General features: G+C 44.9%; 1 non-coding gene across 1 annotated transcript; it reads right to left on the bottom strand.

Annotated features, from left to right (window-relative positions):
- Positions 1 to 12,650: 12,650 nt before the first annotated feature.
- LOC127392741 (U6atac minor spliceosomal RNA) lies at positions 12,651 to 12,775 on the bottom strand. The gene has a single exon (XR_007891328.1). It is a non-coding gene; the product is annotated as a U6atac minor spliceosomal RNA (small nuclear RNA).
- Positions 12,776 to 24,689: the final 11,914 nt, after the last annotated feature.

Below are 24,689 nucleotides of genomic sequence, written 5' to 3'. Positions count from 1 at the left end.
AGTAAGCTATCCATGAGTCAGCAATCTGTTCCTGTTGCCAAGAAGGCAAACGGAATCCTGGGGTGCATGAGAAAGTCTGTGGCCATCAGGTCAAGAGAGGTCATTCTCCCTCTCTACTCTGCCCTGGTGAGGCCACAGATGGAAAACTGCAACCAGTCCTGGGCTCCCCAGTTCAAGAGAGCTACTGGAGAGTCCAGCAGAGGGGAACAAAGGTGATTGGGGGATTGGAGCATCTCCCCTATGAGGAAAGGCTCAAAGAGCTGCAACTGTTCAGCCTGGAGAAGAGAAGGCTGAGGGGAGGCCTTATTAATGCCTCTAAGTATCTGAAGGATGGGTGCAAGGAGGATGGAGCCAGACTCCTTCAGTAGTTCCCAGTGACAGGATGAGAGGCAACAGGCACAAGCTGAAATGTGGGAAGTTTAAGTTCCACTTAAAGATGAGGAAAAACTTTTTACGATGAGGGTGAAAAAGCCCTGGGACAGGCTGCCCAGGGAGCTTGTGGTGTCCCCTTCTCTGGAGATATTCCAAACCCACCTGGATGCAGGCCTGGGTAATGTTCTCCAGGGGATCCTGCTTTAGCAGGAGAGTTGGACTAGATGATCTCTAGTCCCTTCCAACTCTGACAATGTGATTCTGTGAAATGTGTTGTGATCTGGAACACACCTGGGGGCTGGTGGTTGGTCCCCTGATGGACAGCTCAGACTGCAGCAGAACTCTGTGCTGCTCTTGGGTCAGCGGCGTCTGAGTAAAGACAACTGAAAGCACCACAGGGCTTTTGGTGTTCTAGGGTGGGGGTGAGAGGCAGATCTGGCCCTGAAAATGTAGAAGAGCTTCATTTCACAGATGCACAGAAGTTTGCAGAAAGTTAGCAGGATCTTTCAGAGCTGGGCAAGTTTTTGTTTTTCTCAGATGAGGATAAAATGCCTGTATGAAGATGTAAAGCTGGCAAGCTTTTAGTTTAACACTAATTGAAGTTTTGGAATTCAGTCCCAGGAAGTGCTTGGTACTTTCACCCACCTTCTCAGTGCAGACCTCACCTTCAAGCAGGTGTTTCATTGCAACCAAAAGACTCTGAAAATATGTGGCCACTTCAATACTTGAGTGTTTTTAAGAACACTTAGATACAGGAACAGCCCCAGTGCACGAGTTTAGGTGCCTGAGCAATTCTGGGTCATGACACTATACATAAGTCACTCAAAGGACAACAGGCATTGATGAGTCAAAGAATTCTTTTAAAAAAATCTTTAACTGATTAAAAAACAAATACATACAGCTGATAAATGAAACTGTAGCAACTATAAGTCTGCATATGAAAACAAAAACACAACAGATATGACTCATTCTACTACTCCTCTTATATTAAATTCTGTTTAGATAAGATAAAGTCACTTCCTTATTGTAAAAGATAATTAGAAAGCAGCTTTATAAATTATCTACCCTATGAGGTATCTGCTGTGTACAAGTCAAAAGGTAATATATTATTTTTTACTGGAGTCTGAGCTTTACCACCCGTAGGACTGTAACCAAACAAAAATATGATTTATTGTGAAATGTTATGGATTGTCAAGGATATGCTTAATCAGCAGCATTTATTAGACACTGCCAGCTAGAAGACTGATCCTTTTAAAAGATGAAGTAAAGCCAGTGGATGTGTTGCAGGGGGAAGCAAAACTGGGCGGCCTGAGACAAAACCAAGAGCCACTATCGCAGGGCCCGCAGTGGGCAGCACAGCCACCCCAGGGGACAGGCCAGCCCGTGTCCCCAGGCAGCATCCCACCCCCCCTGCCACCCCTGCAGACCACCCAGAGCTCTGACATGGGATGTCCCAGGTCTCCTTAACATGCTATATGCAGATCAACACCCCATCACACTTAAAGATCACATTAAAGCCTTGACGCTCAAACTTCCCGAAGCGCAAGAACCGCTGACTAATCATCCAGAAATGTGAAGGGTGTGAGAAACAGGTCCTTTTGCTTTTGTTTTGCTTTTTCATTTATGGCCTTTCTATCAGAGTGACACAGCGGTTGCCTGGCTTTCCATTTTGTGTTCCCAAAGCAAAAAATGACTCACGCATCCCTTGTTGGAGGTGCAATCCAAACAAATCCTTGTTTGAATTACAAACCATTCCACCTGTTGCTCTCTGAGCCATCCACCAGAACGAGGTGGCAAATATGGGGAGGAAAGATCTGGAAACAAACAGCACACAAACTAAAGTGCATGTGAGACATGCACTTCCTTTATCACCTTGTTTAATAATTCAGAGAATTTGGTTTTACACATTCCAAAGGTTTCTATTTGTTCTTGACCATAGGACCCAAATCCTGTCAAATGGCAAAATGAATGTGTTGAGTAACAGTGATAACAACACATCATCTGGGGAAATTCTAGCTTCTCACAGCAAGGAAGTCTTTGCCTTAATAGATTTTAGAAGTTCTTATGTTGCAGCAGATTTATCTTCCAGAACTGGAAAATATTCTGAGCCTACTCACATGCAACATCCCTGTTTGATGGGGACCTGTTCTGCTGAATACATGCACACATTCACAATCCTATTTTTTCCTGGAAGAACAGGCTCCAAAGGGGAAGAAAACCACCTATTTCTGAACTCTGTGCCAGCAATTACCCAACTGAGAATCAAAATAAATAGATTATGCTAAAAAAAAAAAAAAAAGGGATATTGCATACAACCAATGGGAAGTAGGTGGGTTTTTTTCCTCTTTTTCCCAAAACCTTTAGGGCTCAGCCCCACAAAGAAAACCAATGTCCCAGAAAGCACAAGCCACAATTTTTTTCAACAAAGCCACATTTTTTTCCTCTTTTTTTTTTTTTTCTGAAAAGTACTAGTTTCACCGAAACCCTTATCAGCAGAAGTTGCTAAGACCAGGCTGGACTTTCTACTCAAAACCACAGAAAGACCAAGACACTAACACCAAATATCCAGGGGCTCTGGCTCTGCCCAGAGGACACAGGTGCAAAGTTCTGCTTCCAGCTGCCACCAACAAACCAGCCCTGCTGCCAAAATTCCTGTTAATTAATACAAGAATTGAGAATGGTTAAACATCCTGCTGGGATGTCCCTCCCCTTGGCTGCAAAGTAGAAGCTTCCTTCTTAATAGTTTTATTCTGAACATCCCAAAAGAACTAAGCAAGGAGCTAAGCACTGAAAACCAAATCTGGGAGCTGCTATGTGGGGTGGCCCAGGACAACTCCAATGCTGGAAGGATTGATCCTGCAAATATCACTGCTTTCTCCCCAGGGAACAAGAATGCCTCATCCCTCTAAGTCTAATAGGTCCTGTAGCTCTGTCCCTGCAGGTCTAATCATTAGGCTTCTATTATTTGATTTGGTTATTTTTATTTGAAGGTGATGGGAGAAGCTCTGGAGAGCTGCAAACACTCCTTCAACAATCAGGAGTGACTTTTAAATTTCAGCATTTACTGTGCCTAGTTATTGGAGGTCTCTGGAAAACCCCTCACTGTGTGATTGCCCAGAGGAGGTGATACTCATCCCTTCCAGATTTTGCAAATCATCCCCTTGGAAGAGAGCCTGGCACAGCATCAGTCAGCAAAGCAGCACAGAGAGTACTCACCCTTACATTCATGCTGATTTTCCAGCTATGCCTCACTCTGCTCTGATTCCTCTCTTTAAAATGTAGAAATTCCTAGAAAAAAATCTTCCAGGCCTTTTCTTGGCTATTTTCCTTCACCACACAGAAAGGCAGAAAGTGCAAGGTGCTGACCAGAGCTTCCTCTTCCCATTGTCCCAAGTACATTTCTCTCCCCTGGGGATTTGCTTGGTGCCAGTCACCTGCTGCCACCTTCATCCCTGGCACCACAGAACTGCAAGGGACCCTGTCTCAAAAATGGGGACAGACAGAAACCCTTCAGCAGAAGGGCACTGGGATACAGCTGCCTGCTTCCTCTGCTTTGGAGAAACTCTTCCAGGAGCTAAAGAAAGAAGAAAATCATTTTGCAAGTTGAAAAGGTGGATCTTTTCATTTGCTAGAGTTCAGGATGGATTTTGGTTGGGGTTTTCCAAGGAGGCCAAACCAGTGAATATTCAGGTTTCTTAGAAACTTGCTGATATTTGAACAGCAGCTTTTAAAAAATACAATATTCCTGTTCATTCCCAGCTCTGCCACTGTCCTAGGATGCCTGTGCCCATCCCGACCTGAGGGCAGAGTTTGTCTGGGGCCTGGTGCTGCCATCAGGCAATCACAGTGCTGGGTGCTGGGGGTGAGGGTGTGACAAGCCCCATTCCCAGCACGAGGCTGGAGCTATCTAGGAAAGATCCTGGGAGCAGTGATGCTGCTCCAAGGCAGGCAGCATGGCTAGCCAGGCTCATCTGCAGGCAGATGTTTCCCTGACCCGTATTAAAGTTTCCTTTTCCTTCCCATCCCTCACCAGATCTGACCCTGTATCCTGCTGCCTGTATTCTGTTTTATCTCAGGCCATGTTTTGACAGCACAAGACATCACAGCCAGACTCAGGATCCAGCCAAAAAATCCACATTCAACATGTAAATCTGTGCTCTGCAAGCCCTGGCAGTCATGGGCAACCGTTTTAGGCTCTCTCCATTCTCACAAGCACTGCTTGAAGTGAATTCTTGTCCTCAATATCCCCTAAAAGGACTTGCACAAAATGAGCTACCAGCTATGAAAACATCTGCCTGTACCTTATCTGAGGTTTATGTTTCCTGATCCACAATGAAACATACCTGACATTCCTTTAGCTCTATGTCATCAAATAGACATTCTAAAATTACAGCAATGACAGAGCAACTTAAAACCATGACAGATGCAATTGCAGAAGGCACAGAAGGCTTCCAAGGGCAAGTTGTCAGTACTGGATATGGATGAACCCCCCCCTTGGGTTACAGTCCCTGGGACCAAAGTGGTACAGACAGTTCCCACAGTATCATGGATCAGGATCCAAATACTATACAGTGAAAGCAGAACTAATCCAGCATGGCAGCTCAGACTTAATTTGGAGACAGTTCAACCATACATTGCACACTGGGTTATGCACTCCAACCACAAATAAAGAGATACCATCCAAGGACAAACCACTAGGACAAGTTTTGTGAAGTTTAATTTTGCTGATGTTCACTATTCTTTTTAGGCTGAAAGCTAAATTGCAGTGCTTTCCTCTGTTCAAAATGCTGCTATCTAAAAATTATTTCTGATCTTCAGAATATTGCTGTTTACTTAATTTAATCTTGACATGAGGGGTAGGAGAAGTTAGGACTCAATATAATGAGACAGAAGGAATAGTAAAAAAAAAAATCTAACCTTATGCTTGAAAATAATTTTTGATGTCATATAAAGAAAAGTCTTTCAAATCCTCTTTTAATTATTTTCTAGAAAATGTTAAGAAAGGACAATCACAGGTATTAAGCAATCACAAGCACTGAACAGACTCTCAACCAGCTTTCCCTGGAACTGACAAATACCCTCAACCTTGTAAACAATATTTGTGCATTGATTCATTTGCTTCATTACAAGCATCATTCTCATTACTTTCCTTGACCTTTCATTTTGCATTTTATTCCAGAAAAGGGATATAGAATCATAGAATGGTTAAGGTTAGAAGAGACCTTAAAGATCATCAGGTTCCAACCTGACCAGCTCCCTGAGCCCATTCTGGGCTGGGCCACCACCAGTTCAGCACAGGGTTTGTTTGTGGCAAGTCACTAATGAAGTCACCCAGCCTGGGTTTCATTCCAGTCAGGCCTTGGCATTGCAAGGCTGTGGTGAGGAGGGGGAAACCCCTAGAGCTGTGCTTTTCCCTTTCCTTTCCCCTGATGAGCCAGATGCCACCACCCAGAAAACTCCTTTGGGAATGCTGGCATTTCTCCTTTCACTTTTGTGGCTCTCCACAGGGGCAAGGGAAGAGCTTTTTGGACCCTGTCCCCTGAGCCTTCCATCAGACATGGTGGGTCTAATGGAGCCACAAGACTAAGTGGCAAATCCTCGTTACCAATTGAAGGTTCCAAAAGAAATGCTGTGGGTTTCCAGGCAAACCAACAAACATCCCAAGCTCTGACTTACACAATGAAACACTTGGGTGAAGAATGGGAAGAAATGTCTCAAGGCAGACCACAGAGCAGTGATTGTATAGATATATTACCAGGCATCGAGGCAGCCCAAGCTTATCACAGCTCCACAGCAAGGTTTGAATGACAACTTGCACTCCATCCAGGAGAGGACCCTGCAAATCCATCTGAGTGGTGGGATCATCTCAGAGATGGAAGGAGGCATGTGACCAAGTCTTGTGTAGGTGGAAGATGTGTTTGAACACAAGCAATGAGGAGCCCTGTATCCCTGATATAGTAACATTGGAAGTGACCAGGTATTACTCTGCTTAAAGCAAAAAGTGATGAGAGAATGAGTGTCCCTGCCCACGCAGGGGAGTTGGAACTCGATGATCTTTAAGGTCCCTTCCATCTCAAAATACTCTGTGATTCTGTGATTCAGTATCTTGTGAGGCATGAGCCAGTAATTGCTCTTCACTCTGCTCAGAGGATGATCAAATGTGTTCTCTCTCTTTCAGCCTTTTTTTAATATGACAAAGAAGACAGTGATACCATCTTTGTCACTTTCTCCTGAAACTGAGCAAGCAGCTCCATTACAAAGGAAGGGAGGTGAGAAGCACCAGAGGGAAGACCACAAAAGCCCAGGAGCTAAACCATTTTGCCTTACATTTTCCACACTCCCCACTTATGCCTGGCTTCTCAACAAACAACTAACATAATCTCCCATCAGCACAGTGACGTCCTCACACTGCAGATCTTGCTCATTCCCAGCTCCCAGTGTGTTCAGACATGCCTGTGAGCCGCAGTGTCTAATTTCTGACGCCTTCCACCACAACCACGGTGCTCTAAAACACCTCCTTCCCTTTCCAAAGGGAAGGAAATAGTAGATACAGGAGAATCTTCACTTTAATTAAAGATGCAGAGGAACAGCCAGCAACCCACTCGATACTGCGTTACGTTAACTTTGTCATTAATATCAGAGGCAGGACCTGAAGGTCCTATGACATTTCCCATCATGGTTTCTTTCCCTTGCCCTGTGGATAATGAAGAGTCCTGCAGATGCTTCCTGCTGCTCTCAGTCTCTTGGTGTAACACACAGATGTGGGGCTCTTTAAGCAGAAAAATTACATTTGACCAGACACTACCAGAAATTGCAAAAGGAATGGGAACTTGCCAGGGATCTACATGACTCCCGGACCTGGGCCAACCCAGCAAACCATTAGTCTGTTTTTGGCAGGAAGAGAAGCTTGGCTTTTGGGAGAGAAAAACTTTAAGAGAATAAAGGCTGAATATAGTTAAATGAATTACTTGGCAGATCCCTTGGCTCCAGGTCCATTCTAAGCAGCACAACATTACTCAGCAAGCACTCATACTGCACCCATCAAAGAGGAAGGGTGAAGAGCAAAAGGGTATTTCAACTCTGGAGACAGGGTTGTGCTGCCTCTTAGTGCCCCTGCTGAGCTGCCAGAGTGGCCAGTCTTTTCCACAGTTGCTTTCCTGCTGAAGAGATATTGATTTGTGGACAACTACGGATCTGGAAGAACTGTGGGAAGGACTGGGCTTCTCCTGGCCCAGTGAGGCCCTCTTCTCCAAAAGCTCAATTGGTGACCACCCAGTCCCACATCTTTCCTGGTCCTCACTCTGGGCCACACTTGGCATGTGGGTTCCTACATCAGTGAAGTCCAGCTGCCATCACACAGCCCACACATCAGCTGAAGCCTCCTGCCTCCCAGAGCTGTACCACCCTTGGGGGATGCTGAGTGCACCCACATGGTGAACATCTCTCTTGACTCAAAAGAGGTCCACAGCAGGGTGAGGTACCCTCTGCCTTCTCAGCAGCTGTGCCCAGCACACCCTACCGAAGGCAGAAAAACCTCCCTTGACCTCTGGAGGTCTTCTGCATGTACCAATGGGTCTCTGCAGGCCTGCTAGCAAGTTGTCCAGGCAGGTCTCCTTTAAATCCACATTTCTCATGACTCACAGCAGCTGCTGCTACTCTTCCTTCTGCTTTCTTCATCTTTGTCCAAGATCATAATTTCAGAATTAGCAGAATGAAACAATGACGTATATAACGTTGCATATTGCTGCCTGCCCTGCTGACCAGCATTGCTTCATTGCTCTCTCTCCATGGTCATTTCTCCTCTCACACAGAGAGCAATTATTACCATTGCATCTGTATCTCAAAAAGCACCACAACATCTCCCCAGAAAACCTCAGATAAAGTAAGTTATCTGAGTTATAAACTTTTATGCAGTGATAACTGGACTTGTCTCAAGCCACTGCATGGAACCATGTGATGAAAACACCTTGCTTTGCTGGTCACTTCCCACAGTTAAGCTGAGCAGAGCTGGAGGAATTAAGGTCAGGAAATTGCTGGAATTTGGCTACGTAACTAAGGATTGTTTTCCACTTTGCACAACATCTGACATGTGAGCAACTTGATCCTGCAACGATGCTATTTAAACTGTTATTAAAAACACTCTCCTCTTTAACTAATCTGAGTCTTTGGCTGAAAGAATTTCATATCTACACTGGCTGAAAAGGATCTTTGGGGATCTAGTTCACCCTCCTGCTCGAAGTGAGACTGTCACTGGCACTAGATCAAGTTGGCCATGGTTTTCTCTTGCCAAGCCCTGACATCTTGCCAGGGAAGGGACTCAGGCACCTCTCCAGTGGCCTATTCTGTGCTTCATCACCCTCTGAGTGAACAGGTCCTCCTAACACCATCATCACGTCCCTAAAATGCAGTTGGTGGCTGTGAACAGCCCCTGGGTTTATTAACTGGCATTACCAAGGCTTTTGGCTCCTCTTTGTCAAACTAAACCAGCCCAGCTCTCTCAGTATCTCCTCACAGGTAATGCTGATCAGGACCCTGAACATCCTTTAGTTCTCATGAGAAATGGAGAAGGAGGTGCTGATCTTTTCTCCCTGGTATCCGGTGATAGGAATGGTTCAAAGCTGTATCAGGGAAGGTTTAGACTGGACATTAGGAAACTCTTCTTTGCCAACAGCATGGTTAAACACTAGAACAGGCTTCCTAGAGAAGTGGTCAATGTCTATAGCCTGTCAGACTTCAACAAGCATTTGGAGAATCCCCTTAATAATTTTTGGTCTGGCCTGAAGCTGTCAAGCAGGTGGACTAGATGATTGTTGTAGGTCCCTTCCAGATGAAGCCTTATCTTCTCTTCAGCCAAAACCAGACACCATATCCCAGATACAATCTCACTCTCACCAAACAGGAGGGTCTAACAATGTCCCTTGGTGCACTGGACACTCTCCTCATTATTTGAAGGAAGACATAAATAAACTGCCTTGTTTTTGTCACCCACATCTAGTTGGGTGTAACGGGGCCTGAGTCAAACCTGCATCAGAAGCTGTAGAACACCCTCCACTTCTTTCACTGAACTGGGATCAGACCCTCATATTTTATTGGCATTTCCAGAAGTGTGACAACAATGCCAGATGCCCACAGAGCATGAGTTTGAATTTATCTTACCCTGGATATTGGTGTTTTCACCTTCCTGGGCCAGAGGAGCATTGTCACCCCACTGGGATTACAGAGAACACTCCCTCTCACTATATCCTTTCAAGTGCAGGTAAGTGGAAAGTTTATTTTATATTGGTTTTTGGTGTGTGTTGTTTTTTTTTTTTTTTAATTTCCTCTGGCAGCCCCAGAGCTGCCTGCAGCTGCAACACCCACATCATTCCTCAGTGCCTCATTTCTCAGGGAGAACCAGAGCAGTTTCTGTCCGTGGAGGTGGCCTTCTCTGCCACCTCCAAACATGGTGAAAGGGAGGAAACACTTCTCAGAGAGTTTATTGTGGCAAGCAATGGGACTTTCATCCCACATGGCCACGTGTGGGCTTCTCAATTTTTACTCCTTTTTTTTTTTTTTCAACTGCATTTTTATGCAAACCATATCTAGAGATGGAAGCAGGTATTTTTCCCTGGAAATCTGAAAAACAGTGCAAGATTATAAAGCTTTGCTAGATTTCTGGAACTTTTCTTCTTGGGAATTTTTCTACCTTGGTTGAAGAGTTTTATGAATTAGACAGAGTTGTCCTCCTGGTTGGGCTCTGCTCCATCACCAAAGAAAACTGGATGTAGTCTTCCAACCAAAAGAAAAAATAAAATTTCAATTTCTCTTCAGCATCTTCTGACTTAATCCATATTAATCAGGGACAACTTCCTCAGCAGGGGTGAGATGAAGTCCTAGCACACCATGCTTGTTAGCTTTGTCCCCAGAGCATTGCCTTCAGAAAATAAGCAATGGATGCCTGTCATGAAGTGTCCTCCCTGTAAGTTCAGGTTGTTCAAAGTGACCACAGGGACATTCCTGAGACACTAACGCTTCCAATTCAGCACAGATGTAACCCACCCCTCAGATGGTGCTGAATGGTGGGGGTGAAGTGATGTCTTGAACTCATGGCATCTGTACAGAGGCAGCTGAAGGATGCTGTGATGCTGACCTGAGTCATTTTACTAGTTTGTGTCACCAGACGTAACTCACTTCATCACAAGACTGCAGCCAAGAGGTCCTGGCACTCCTGGTCTCCCTTAGGACCAACCAAGCTGACTATTGTGAAAGATGGGGGCCAACATGGGCAGAAAAGGACACAGCTTTCTCAGCAAAAGCCCTGTTGAGGACCACTACACAAAGACCAACACCTATTGGTGTCAGCAGATGCACTGAGACAGCAAGTTGAGCAGCTCTCAGAGCGTAGGGCCCAGGTCAGCAGGTTGTCCCCAGCTTTGCTCTCTGCGAGCACGTGCTGGAGGAGCCTTCGTGCTGGTGTAGCTTGCCAAGGAGAGCAGATGTGCTGGGGAAGTACCAAAAAGTAAAGCAACCCACCCTCTGCAAAATCTGACCTGTGTGGAGAAAGCTTGATTGACCGACAAGCTGTACGATGCTATGATTTCCTCCTTTAGTAGCTTCTAATCCAGGCTTTTCTGGAAGAAATTATGGCTGTCCAGAAAAGCCCTGATAAGTGAGACACTCACTGGGTCTAGTCCAACTGTCTCTCAGAGGAATCACAGAATGATTTGTGTTGGAAGGGACCTTTAAAATCATCTAATCCCAACATCCCTGGATAGGCAGGAACACCCAAAATGACAAATACTAAGACCTGTAGAGAAGTACATCACAATACCACAGACATGACTGCACCTTTGGGTTAACCTCACGAACGTTCTGTTGATTACACCATATTCATACCAAGTTTGTCACGAAACAGCTTAAAACTCCACTTCTATTTTTAGAACATCCCTTTTTTTAAATCTGTAAGACAAATAAAGATGCTGCACAGGAAAATAATGCAACATTTCTGACCGGGGAAATCAAGACGTAGCAGACAACTCTGGAAACGTGTTTGTGCAGATTGTGCACAAAATAACTGTTTGTATGAGCAAAAAAACCCTCTTTTTTTTTTTTTCTCATAAAGACTGTCTAATGCTATGACAGCCACAGGTTGGTGGGGTTTTTTTTGGCTGGTTGGGGATTTTTTTTGTCACTGCTACATGGAGATGATACTTGGAATTTCCTTTCTGTAGGCAACATTCAGATGGTTCACTTTGTTTTTCTTCCAGTACAGAGTGAAAAGCTGATTTTTTTTTCCCAAAGAGGATTCCCCAATTTGTCTAAGATTTCACTTCAGCAGAGTCGAGGGGCTTCTTCATAATTTTACCAAGACAGAGGAAAAAAAACTTGATTTGATTAGTTTGAAATTAAGTCGAAACAGAAGAATCAAACATCACTGAAATGAAAACTATGGATGATTCCCCTTGACACAGGCAGTGTCATTCCTCCAAGAGTTTTCAGTTCATTCAAGCAAAATTTCCTCCCAGAGAAGAAATCTTTTTAATCAGAAATATTCGGGTCAGGTTTGACATGGCTCAAGGGGAAGTGTCAAGGGATGGATGTGCCCTGGGGTTGAGGTTCTGCAGCTCACCCTCTGTGGACTAACCCAGCTGAGCTGTCTGAAGGATGTAGCAGCAGGCAGTGCTGTGCCCTGCTCCAGGCTGCTCCTTTTCCCTCCAGTTCATGGTTTTGACTCAGGTGCCAGATGAAATGACCATCCCAACACATGGCAAAGGTGGCAGCTGGGCAGGACTCGGTGTTAACTCCTGTGAAAGGGTTTCCAATCACAGAACCATAGAATCACAGAATCATTAAGGTTGGAAAAGACCTTAAAGATCATCCAATTCCAACCCCCCTGCCACAAGCAGGGGACCCTCCCACTAGACCAGGTTGCATAAAACCTCCTCCAGCCTGGCCTTAAAAACCTCCAGGGATGGGGCATCAACAACCTCCCTGGGCAACCCATCCCAGTTCTTCACTACCCTGATAGTGAATAATTTCTTCCTAATATCTCACCTAAATCTCCCCTCTTTCAGTTTAAAACCATTCCCCCTTGTCCTCTCACTCCCTGCCCTTGTCCCAAGACCCTCCCCAGCTTTCCTGGATCCCCTTCAGGCACTGGAAGGTGCTCTAAGGTCTCCCTGGAGCCTTCTCTTCTCCAGGCTGAATAGCCCCTATTCTCTCAGCCTGTCTCCAGAGCAGAGCTGCTCCAGCCCTCTGATCATCTTGATGGCCCTTCTCTGGACCCTTTCTAACAGGTCAGTAGAACATGGTTAGATGCCACGAAGTAGGTGGCAGCACCTTAACCACGTGTGTTGTACAGGCCATTAGGGCCTCTTCCATCTTCATGAATGGGGTGCTGACCTTCTCTCCTTTCATACAATCAGACCAAAAGAAGAAACCCATTAGCTAGTAGAGCTTAAGTTGCAAGAAATTTCCCTTAGGACTTCTAACCCAGGTTTCCTTTCAGTTGCTACCACCTCTCTGCCCTGGACAGTCCCCCCACCTGCCCATCCTGGAATACTTTGTTATCTTCATGTTACAATTCCACTGATTGGGGTGTAACCCTTTGGTGCTGCATGGTATGTGGTGATCTTGAAATGGACCTGAGGGTTGATATATTAATTTTTTGAAGCTGAGCATTGAGGCAGAGACCACTGTGTAGCAGCTAGATTCTCAACACCATTTTAGCACCCATTTCACTGATGGGCATCCAGCACAATTTCCAAAAGCAACTAAAAATACTACACAAGAACCATTCCAGATGAGTGTCACTGCATTAACACCAAGGAGAAGCATCCCATGAACACAGCTGGATTCCCATTAATGTGAAATAACAGTGTATCAAAAAAAAAAACAACAAAAAAAAACAGACAAAAATCCTCTAAAAAAGTTTTGTTGGTTCCCTTCTGCTCAGTTCTTATGATAGACAGCATAAGATTTGTGTTACATGACCTGGGATGACTTAGAAAGTATTTCCACACCCCAGCTCCATCTCTAAACAGCACAGTCATGAATCTAAACAATATTGGTGCTGCAGATGAAAGTATTATTAGCATTTCAGAAATGCCTGTTCTGGAAGATATCTGCTTCAAGAGTAATACTATTAATAGCAATATGGATAATAAGACTAGCAGTAGCAGTAGTAGCAATAGTAGTAGTAATGACAGTAGTAGTAGTAATCTGATTAAATCCTCAAGTGCTTCACAAATAAAAAGCCCAGTATCATAGCCCATATTTTCCCATTATGAGTTCAAGCAAAGCATCAGGCCAGTGCAAAATGCCTGTTTTTAAGCTCCTAGTCAGTGTCCTTCCTTTTACTTCCTCTTGAGGGTATTTTTATAGCAAAGGTTGCCAGCTCTCAAAGAAGCCTGTAATCATCTTTCAACCACACACTTACCTGTATTTCTGGTTTGTGCTACACTCATTTTCCACACCTCTACTAATCCTCACTGGGAACACCTTCAATTGGACATCCTGCCACAGAGGTGCTATGGACATACCTACAAGACAGCACTTTATAGTGCTCTTTCAGTCTTTTCCTCAATGCTTTGAGCCCAAGTGCTCAGCAGCCCTGAACCTCACGGAGCTGTCTGGCCATTCCTGACTGTCTTCTCCAAAGATGACAGTTCCCCCAAATGGCCGTGCCCCAGCAGGGAGGTGAATTGTCCACCCCTAAGGCCCAAGCTGACTTTGGGCTGGCTGGGGAATGAGTCCTCCCCGTGCACGAGGGCTGTCCTTGGCTCCCAGCCTGGCTTTCCCCTGGCACTTCAGCAAGAGGTGGCTGGTGACACGTCACCGAGCAACCTGGGTGCCAGGGATTGTGCAAACAGTGGTGGTGATTTCCAGGAGCAAGAGGACTTCCCTGACATGAGAGCAGCCACTACAAAGAGCTTTATTCACCCTGGTTATCACGTTAGCTGGCTGCTGAGAGCAGTCAAGCACAGGTCAAACCTATGGAAGAGGCAAGAGCTGGGTTGGCTGGTAGCCAGGAGAAGCTGAGCAGAGGAGCTGTCACCTCCTGGATCCTACCTGTGGTAGCACAGCTTGGGAAAGGCATGGAGGAAAATGAAAGAGCTACCAGACCTAGATGAGAGTAGCCTTTCTACCTTGACTTACTAGTTTTTTTCTACCAAAGGTCTGATTTCCATGAAAGACAACAGTTACTCATGCCTTGTACTGACCATTTGACTCCAAATTGTACATACCATTTGACTCCAAATGTCCTTTAATTACTCATTCTAACAAGCAGTCCTTAATGATTCACCACAGGAGATTTTTTTCCCTTGAAAAAATCCCTTTTTCCCCATCCCCAAGACTTTAGCTATTCTGCAAAACCCAAAGGGCTCAGTGGTGAGACACCACCGTGGGAGTTCAGGGTTGAGGACCAGAAAACAGAGGAAGAGCATTCAATGGTGTAAAAAAGATGTTATTGTAATGACCCTGAGGACAAGGGAGGGGGAAAGAACAGTGAAGAAAAGAATTTGGGAAGACAAGGGAAATGGTGTGACTCAAAAAACTGGGAGAGATGTCAATGGAAAAATGAAATAGAGGAGTCTGCAGGCAGGGAGACAGGAATCACTTCATGATTCGAAGTGAGGTTCATGAGGAAGGGAAGGTTGTTCTGCTAAAGGCTCAGTGGAACAGGATAAAGGAAGCACAAGGTCATCCAGTACCTACTCAAAATGGACACACAGACAGTTCATTTTTATCAAAGCTGTTTTGCTGAAGGCTGTAGAAGTCAAAGGATAGGATAGGGTAGGGTAGAATAAAATAGAATCAAATAGAATCAGATGGAATCATCCTGGTTGGAAGGGACCTTGAAGATCATCAAGTCCAACCATAACCTAAATCACCCTACCATAACCTAATTTACCCACTCAGTGTTTAACTCATGTCACTAAGCACTGCTTCTCTATATTGATAGATAGATATCCCTTCTGGGGTTTTCTACAGCCTCACTACTTTTAGGTTCTTGCTTTTTCTCAGCACACCAGATGTTTGAGGCTGGTTTTCCCATTTGCCATACTTCAGTTTTATATAATGGGTGAAGTTTCTGGGGATGGTGTGGCAGCCTGCATGGTACTTTTGCAAATGAAAGAGCTTCATTACACATTACAGACAGATGGTAAAGCTTTCCAAAATAATTTACCCTCCAGAGACTAAAGAGGAGAGCTTAATCAATAATAACTACAAAGAAATGGTCATTAGTCCCAAGTTTACATGCAACTTGTACATACAAAGAGACTAGAACACAGGGTAAGATCATGTTACAAATTTGGGAGAAGCCAAATCTCCTCACTTGATTCACCTACAACAGCATATGGGTGGAAAAGAGGGTGTAATACGTGCCAGTTCCCTAATTAAAAGTTGTTAAGTCTTACACAACAAATCCTCTCCAAGTACTTCAGCTTGGCCTGAAGGTGGAACCTGAGTTTCTCACATTCTGCAGGTACTGCTGAAAGTTCTGGCCCACATTCTTCAAGTTGGTGTAGTGAGACTTAGGGACAGAAAAGACTAAGGAAAAGAGGCTAAAATCCTTCTGCCTGCACCTTCTTTAATTTATCATGGCAGATCTACAGCCCATTCACAGTCCATTTGCACTTCCCTCCAACCTTCCCTGTAGCTCTCCCCTTCCCACCCTCAGAGCTGGGTGTACCAGGACCCACCACATACCTGAAAGGGAAAGTCACTTCTGTGTCTGAAGCTTGGGTCTCAAGTGTCTTCTAGAAGGCCACATCACCGCTGTCTTATAACATGGCCACACACTTCAAAATATCACTAAGTTACCTGACAGTTTTACGTGACAAGATGGAATTAGATGATGAACATAAAATACTTCTGTTGAGTTTCTTCCCTCACACCCAGGGATATTTTGCATAACAGAATTATTATTCCCTCCAGCTGCCTCACCCTGCCTAAAGTCTCACTTTGCTCCTATTTTGTCCATTGCCAAGACCAGAACTTTGTTGATCAAAGTAAAACCCAAAGGGATTTGCCTTTAACAGTTGTGTGGGGAGGAGCACAGCCATTCTTTGTAGGAGACCTTCATGCTACTCACGTCACCTCCACCTCCCCTCTGGCACACCTCCTGCAAGCCTACTTCCTCTACACTTAGAAGAGTCAAAAATGAAAAATTCTTCATATTACCATAATTTATAGGGTTCAAACCCCAGCAAATTACGTAATAAAACATTCCAGAGGCTGATAACTTTGCCCAGCATTACGGCAAGACATCTCTATGTTCCTAACAACGACTGTAATGAAAGTATAACTGTAAGGTGATGTTTAACCTGGGGAATGGGATGCACTTACAGATAAGGAGCTGTATGACTGGGTATAACTTTGTGATAAGGCTCAGGTTGTGTCATGTAGCTGGGCAGCTGTTTCTCAGCCTTTTCTGCATGTAATTCCTTGGACATCAACCACTGTCCTTTTGATTTGCCATACCAGAGAGGCTGCAAGTGGGAAAAACTAGCAAGCTGCAAGTGAATGTTGATTGTTCAAATAAAGCTTTGATCCCAGTTTTGCAAAAGGTAACTTTTACTGCTTGATTTCTGTGTAGGTTAACCTAGAACTTCTAGCAACTATAGCTCAGAGTTCAGCTCTAAGGAAGTAATGAGCTTTAATTAGACACAATCAGTCTTACCAAAGAGTTAAAAGTCTACGTTTGGTTCGTGGCATAGTCACATCCTGTGTCAAGAGATAATGATCCCTCTAACAGCTGTACTCCTGTCACCCCATTATTTTGCCCACCGGAAATCTCAGCTCTGATGCCCAGAGCAAATCCTTTCTACTCCTTCCCAGTGGTCACTGACTCACTGGTTTTGCCTGGGAAAAGTTGCATCAGCCTTCCAGGCTCAGGGACATACTGGAACACACAATGGCTCTATCTCCCATTTGCGTGTCCACACTTGCACACCCTTGAACACTCAGAAGATGGTGTGGTCCCAGCTTTTGCTTTAGCCTGCAGTGTGGTCGTGGACTATGAGCACACCCACAAGCCAGGTCTGTAATAGCAGAGGGCTCCTTAGCCCACAGGTGAGAACCTGCCAAGAGAACCCAGGGGAAGAGATGAGGGATACAGGATGCAGAGCTGTTGACAAGTTTCAGGAATTGACTCATTAACTTCCTTGGCACTTGAGAAAGGCCCAATTAAGAGGCAGCAAACTTCTGACCTCAGAAGGCAGCCAGAAGCGTTAGGCTCACAGAGACTCCTACCTGGTAGGAGCCTGCATCTGAGGCTGGGCTGTTGCAACAAGTCTCCTTCCTCACCCACTCAAGATGTAATTCAATCTATGAAGCTGACAGAGCAATAATGCCTTTCAGTGAATTGCCTCATTAGCCACACCCTGCATCCTTGGTTTGTGCTGAGACAACTTGTCTCATGCTCTTCCTCCATCCCAAGCAGGTAGGCTTTGGAGGTGCAACTCCATCCTAATTACACCACTACTTTTACCAAAACCTGCTTGGTATCGAAGCATGCTTTATCTGGCTGCATTCAAGCCTCTTGTAAGCCAGTTTCTTGGATGTGACAAACCTCCTTTCCCACCTCAGGGCCTCTAAACCTAGATCCTAGCAGCTAACAAATCACCAGCCTCCACCAGGTCCTTCTGCACAGACTGACCATGACATTTGGCCTTTGTGTCTTCCACAGACCTAGTCTCCCCGGGATGTTCTCTCATCTTTCAGCCACATCTACTCAGACAGCCAGATGTGTTCATACTTCAACCTTACCTTCCGCTCACCTGAAGCACTCCCCCCTTGTGATGGGAACCTCACTGATCAGTTCATACCAGCATCAGGCTCATACAGACAGTCTACAGAGTGATCCAGGGGTCAAGCTGTTCCCTTGAGGAGTCCCACCTCATTATTACTCACTTTGGTGGCCTGCAGTTGGGTTTAGTGCTGACAGTTACTTTCTGCCTAGTCATAACTTGGGCAGCCAGCCCTCTGCATGTGTCATGAGGCTGTCAAAGCAAGTTGTCCCAGGCTAACAGCTCAGGCTCAGCTGCAGAGGCAGACTCTGCAGCTTCATCCACTCTTCCAACCAATCCTGGAGGGAACTAATGCCTAGTTATCCACATGATTCCAATTATGACTCTCAAGTCAAAATATTAAATCCAATTATGGATTTCAAAGCAGAAATATGAAAGCAATCGCAGTGGATGACATGCATGCAAACACAGAAGTGCCCTGACAGACACTCCTCTGCACAAATGTCACCTCAGAAAACCAGGAGGAATTTCCCAGCTTCACTCCAGAACAAACAGTACATCTCAAGAATGCATGTTCTTTTCCTTCAGGGAAGCTACAGTTTTGTTCAATGTTTTGGAACATCAGTCCCAGCAAAATAGGCCTGTTCTGTCCCAGAAAAGCAGACCTCAGGAATTGTTGATATAATATCTGCATTTCACAGGTGTTGAGAGGCCCAGTGAGTTCATATTGTCAGAGCACTTTGGAGTCTTTCACAGCCAGAAGCCACATAAAGACTCAAGGTAAATGCTGGATAAAGCTAATATGATTCTCCTGGTAATTCTGTAGAACTCAGATGATTTTTCTCTTCTGTTCAGATTTTCACAGATGTTTATATCATCCCTGAAACATTAACCTGTTCAACATCAAATACAGCACAGCATAACTGAGTGAAGGCTTGAAGTCTTGCTTGTATTAGGGTCGTGTCTGCGTTTGAAGCCATGACAACACATTTTGTGCAACGTGAACCTAATGCCATCTTTCTCTGTCATTTTTCTTTCCCTAGTCCCACTACACCTCTCATCCTAGTCTGAGGTCATACTTTTCTTCACACACAATAAGTAACATTTGTCCTCAGACAGCAGAGGCTCATGAGGCCTCACATACCTTCCATAGTGTCTCTTGGTTTGGTTTGCATGTCTTGTGTTCTGGGCTGAACCCCCCTTGTGAATCACAACAAACTTTATAATATATTAATTCAGCAGAGCAGCTTATTCGTTGCGATTTCCAGGGACAAAACTCAAGGTCAGTCCTTTATAGATAGAAAACCACCTTAATGCTGGTTGACAACTAGTCTCAAAAAACTCACGCAGACCACATTGAAGGATGGTTTTGCAAAAAAGAAACATCATCCTTCCAATACCTACCAAAAGGCTGACCCTGAGAATGCACTGGTCCTCTACCAAGAGCCAACCATCTCCCATCTGCCTGGCAACACTTTCACTGGTTATCAATCCCTCTTCAATAAAAAACAACAAAAGGGAGACAGGCAGAAACCTTTGAAGCATAAAGAAATTCACTATGTTTTGCTGAACTAACAACCTGGTGCTTCTTTTCTTTACAAAGCAATATTTGGGCTACACTACAATGAAAGGTTTGCCTTCGTTAACAAATGAGAAATAAGTAAGATATATATATATATATATTACAAAAGAATCAATAAGCAACAAGCAGTTATCTCACTGCAAGGTAAACAGTGTGAGCTCAAGCCTGGCTGAGATTAGTTCCTGCATCTTTTTTCAATATCAGAATAATAAACCACAGTTGCTTGTCTGTAGTTCACATTCAACAACAAAAAAGATAGCTGTGGGGAGTTAGCCATCTCTGTCAATAGAAGCAAAATACCTTTGTATTATTGAAAAGCTTGTAAGATCATGCAGTTTCACACAGGACCTCTAAGAGAGGGGAGTTGAAGCATGAAGATCAGCCTGAAAAATCAATGTACAATCCTCGTGCCTTTTCCAGCCTGTGTGATCTCTGCACCATGTATTTGCTTCAGACATTTAGAAATGTAGAACTGGTCTTTCCCATGCTACTTCCACCTGCAAGGCTGAAAATTCTCATCCTACATCCTGTTTCTGAGAACACTGGTTAGAAGATCAGCTCATGAAGAACAGACATGCAGAACATTTAGCAAACTGACTCCCCGGCTGCTGTGAAAGTGCATCTATTTCTTAATCCCTATCTTCATTCGAGGTAGGGTGAGAGTTTTGTGTGGGCAAGCAGATTCTTCAGAACTGCAGCCAACAGAAAGGGTGTGTTGGAGGGAGGAGGAGAGCAGTACAAGGCAGGAGTCTCCCACGCCAAGTGCACAAGACGTCCATCAGCAACCCACTTGGGGATATTCTTCCAGAGTTTACCTGGGAGGTGTTACTAAAATACCAGGCTTAGATCAGGAAATGTGCAATTAATACTGATCAAAAGAAGGAAGCAGACTGAGTATGGCCTCCTTCAGTGTGGGCACCCATCCTTTGTTGGTCATCAAGGTGTATCCCCATTACTCTGCAGCCATAGCCTCCAGACCTGGCATAATATTTCCATCTTCCTGCAATCCATCCACAGTTTCCTCCCACTGAAACAGTAATAAATCACCAGTATCAGGAAACCACTATGGAGTAATTTCCAGAAGTGTCCCAGTGCTGCCTGATTTTTGCTGACTGCAGCTGGTGATCCACCACGAAGACATTTCCACAGGCACATCCCAAATCTCCCTGGCTTTCATGCAGATGTACAGGGCAAACATATATGATTCTTCCTCAAATCATTCTCTCAGCCTCCAGCAATCAGAGGTCCAAGGACTTCCTGAGACACACAGATTCTGAGTATTTAGTTCCCACAAACAGCTCCTCTTTTATAAACATATCTGGCATGTGTTTGAACCCATGTAAACTTTCCTGTTTTCAGCATCCACAGTATCCTATGGAAAAGAGTTCTACAGCTTGAACTAGGGAGAGGGAAATGTTGGGTTTTTTTTCCTCTCTCCTGCTGGTTTAGATTTTCAGTGAGTGCCAGAACCCGTTCCAGCATTCATTAAAATGGTTCAGCTGATGGTGGCCATAGTGACCTGTGAAGGCTGATCAGAAAATTTCTGTGCAGGTTCCTGTAATGTTCAGAGAACCCAGCATGAACCAAGCTGCAGATGTTCACAGCAGTAATAATATCACTTGTAAAATTCTGGTCTGCTGAAGATTGAGCCCAAAACCAGAGAGAAAGACCCTACAGACATTTATTCTTGTATAGCTATTAATTGCATTCTCTCCATCCAAACAAGTGCTTCCATGGTATCCTGATGCTCACTAACAACTTTTATATGGTGACAGGCCATGGATCATAGACTCACAGAATCGTGGAATCATTTAGGTTGGAAAAGACCTTTAAGATCATCAAGTCCAACCATTAACCTCACTCTTACCAAGTCCACTGCTAAACCACGTCCCTAAGCAGCATGTCTACAAGACTTTTAAACACGCCAAGGGATGGTGACTGCTTCCCTGGGCAGCTTGTTCTAGTACTTGACAACCCTTCCTATGAAGATTTTTTTTCCTAATATCCATCCTAAACCTCCCCTGGTACAACCTGAAGCCTTTCCATCCTATCACTTGGTACTTACAAGACAAGACTGGCCCTTGCCTCTCTACAGCCTCCTTTCAACACATCTCAAAACTCACAGGAGGCCAACTGCCTCTCCTGGACAAGCTGCTGGTTTTGGCAGAGTCCTTCCAACCTCCTGGCTCTGAGACACACACTTTCCCTTCCTCTCCTCTCCACCAGCCATACACAGAATGGCTGCAGCCCCTGGGCCCTGGTGAGCCTACCCCACCTTCCAGCTGAGAGCTGAGCTCTCATCACTTCCCCAGTGAGGCCCTGAGGTGGTCAAGCTGTGTGAAAGGCAAGTCCTACCTCCAAGGTCCATGTAAGGAGTCCTGGTCTCATCACACATCTAATGAAAGGCTCTCCTTGCTTCTCCCACATGTATCCCAGGACAGTGGGCTCTGGCTCACCAGCTGGGCAGGAGAGCTCTGAAGTAAGAGTGAGTGAACACTGGCCCTGCATGTGTTTATTTACCTGCTAGGAAATGGTCCATAAAGACTCTGTCAAAGCAAGCCATAAAACTATCAGAGAATGGCATGAAGAGCAAGACTTTTGATAATAGAAATATAGCAGGAAGTGTGTAAATGAGAAATAATGACATCACACTGTGTCTTTCAAGAGGCAAAACCAGGATTAAATCAGCACCAGGAAATTGTCAGCACGTGGAGAGAATTTATCATGACCTTCTTATCCTACCTCACACACAGAAAGACATAGAAAGCCTGAGGTCAATTTGTGCTGACTTCTCTTTCCTGTCTCTGCCCTGGGCCAGGGCCTGTTGCCTGGGATGATGCTGGATGTGATCATCCTGAGTTATGCAATGAGATACAATATCCCAAGCAGAGTAATCTGTTTCCCAAAGCATAAGGATTAAGAGGTTGGATTTAATTACCTCTGCACATCCCCAGCTAGAGGGCCCTATCTTTGGCAGAGCCATTCCTTCTGAGTCCACAGCCACCTCTCTGTTGTACCACTGAGCCCAGTCACAAGTCAGAACTTCTTCCTTTGCAAAAAGGTTTTTAGCACTGGATAAAGGCTGCAGCTAAATCAGAAATGCAATGGAAAAAAGTTTGGATCTGACACAAACCTTCCATCTTTGACTTCCTTAGAGCACATCCAGAAGACACTTTCCTACATTCCTGCTTTACCATGCAAACAACCCTCTGTTGTCATCCTTCTTCTGAAACCCTCTGGATTTTGCTTCCTATTTTTTCTCCCCTGTAAAAGCATTCCTGCAGGCTTTGGTGACACCCCTGTGGTTTGAGGGAGCAGGAGCAAGGGCCACGGTGGAAGTGGCTCCCTGGTCCTACCCCGCTCTGGCTCTGTTTGCCCAGCTGCCACACAGCTGTGCCACCAGCAGTGTCCTGCCCAGTGCCTCAGCCTTGCCTGAGTCTATTTTGGCAGATTCACTGTTTATGAAAGCACAGGTCTTGTCTGAGGAAACATGGGGCATCCCCACATGGAAAGAAGACAACTCCTACCTGCCAGGATCTCACAGTTCTTCAGGTGTCAGCCAGAAACTTGAAGTCCTCTCTCAAAGGAGAAACAGGCCTTGCTCAAAAACCTTGGCAGACAAAGCCTCAAGGGTTTGAGGGCATATCAGGGCAATACAGGCCAAGACCTTGAGTTGAGGCTGTGTCACCTCTGCCCTGCTCAGGGAAATCTGGAGTCTGGAGCATATGGGCTGCAGGACCCTCTGATCCCATTGCTCACACTTGACAGTTGCTGGACTGCATCGTGCCCAGAGAAAGCAACAGAGAAGGGAAAGTCCAGCTGTAACATACAAGAGGAAGGTAATTACAGAATCTTCCTGCCATTTGTGCCATGTACACCTCTCTACAAAATAACCAGGAACTTCAAGATACAATCAGATTTTCTTAATTTATTTGCATTTGCCACATAGAAACGTGCATCACTGATGATGCCTTGTGTGTCCTCAGCAAACTATCAATGTTCAGTCAACAGGAGCTATCTGTGGTTTCCTTCTGCTAGACCAAAAGAGCAGAGACAAGAGCTCTGCTTCATTGGATCATTTCCTAGGAACTGCCAACAGCAAGGAGAAAATAAATCTCTAGATCACAAAGGGCTTAACAGAGCCAGCTTCCTTGTAAGCACTGAGGCAGATGGGAAAATGTCCAACTAATGTGTCCCAGACAATACAAACACACTCTTGCAAAACTTGAGCAAGACTCCTCTCCAACAGCAGGCAGGAGTAAGCAATGTCTCCGTAAATCTTGTACTCAGCCCAGGAGAAAAACCTTCTACATCTTACCTGATTATTTCCTTCTGATGTTATTTGTGCCCTAAACATCCCGATGAGTAAGGAGCAGAGTTCAGGCTTTGTGTCCATGCACAGGCACATTGTGTGAATCTCACCCCAGCAGAAGTAGGGAGGTCCATCCTCAGCTGATGGGCCCTGGTTTCACTCCCTGATTTCAACTTACCTGTACCAGCCAGAAACAGAGCACCTGCCCCACTGTTCCTTTTTGAAAACCTCACCTGGAGTTTGGCTAAGAATATATTTCTCAGCCTTGTAATTCCTTGGGCCTAAGCTATTGCAAAAGTTAATGGTAAATGATCATTTTGGTTGGCAGAGCAGTAGTTTCCACTGTTTTTAATAATGGGCTTTCCTCTGTCTCTCTGAATAATTTTTTTGATCCTGGGAAATTCATTGGGAGAAAAAGCATAATGAAAAGCAGAGGGTGTTATGCTTCAGAAAGAGTGATGAAAGTGAAAGGGTCTCAGAGCACTAGAAATTAATTTCCAAGAGGATAAACCACCTTGTGTTGCTGAGCTGCAACAACTCCAAAGTCAGTGCTGGAAGCAAAACACCCTGGTGAAATACAGAGTTCTCCTACATGAGAAATAGGAAGCCCTGCACTCTTTTGGCCTGAAGAGAGATCTGAAGAGAGAGGATAAGATGCTCTTGAAGACTAAGGCAGAGACTGAGCTGC

The sequence above is a fragment of the Apus apus genome, chromosome 19 (assembly GCF_020740795.1).
Source record: "Apus apus isolate bApuApu2 chromosome 19, bApuApu2.pri.cur, whole genome shotgun sequence".
Lineage (NCBI taxonomy): Eukaryota > Metazoa > Chordata > Aves > Apodiformes > Apodidae > Apus > Apus apus.
Note: the sequence above shows the minus strand (reverse complement) of the source record. Positions and strands in the feature narration are given on the sequence as shown.